Here is a 471-nt window from a genome sequence, read left to right as displayed (position 1 = left end):
TGACGTTATCCCGAGGAGGACACCTAAAGGCGAGCCGTAATGTCCTCATCTTTGGCAAGCTTCTCCGGTTTTTTTCCATAGTTTTTTTCCGTTTTTTCTTCAGTTTTTTTTTCATTTTTTTTTTTTTTTTTTTTACATTGTGCTGACTCTTGTTCTTTAAATGACGTTAACCCGAGGAGGACACCTAAAGGCGAGCCGTAATGGCCTCATCTTTGGCAAGCTTCTCCGGTTTTTTTTCCATAGTTTTTTTCCTTCTTTTTTTTTTTTTTTTTTTTTTTTTTTTACGTTGTGCTGACTCTCGTTCTTTAAACGACGCTATCCTGAGGAGGACACCTAAAGGCGAGCCGTAATGGCCTTATCTTCGGCAAGCTCCTCCGGTTTTTCCCACTTTTTTTTTTTTTTAAACGTTGTGCTGACTCTTGTTCTTTAAATGACATTATCCCGAGGAGGACACCTAAAGGCGACCCGTAA

This window comes from Arachis ipaensis, chromosome B2 (assembly GCF_059453495.1).
Source record: "Arachis ipaensis isolate K30076 ecotype BB chromosome B2, ASM5945349v1, whole genome shotgun sequence".
NCBI lineage: Eukaryota > Viridiplantae > Streptophyta > Magnoliopsida > Fabales > Fabaceae > Arachis > Arachis ipaensis.
Note: the sequence above shows the minus strand (reverse complement) of the source record.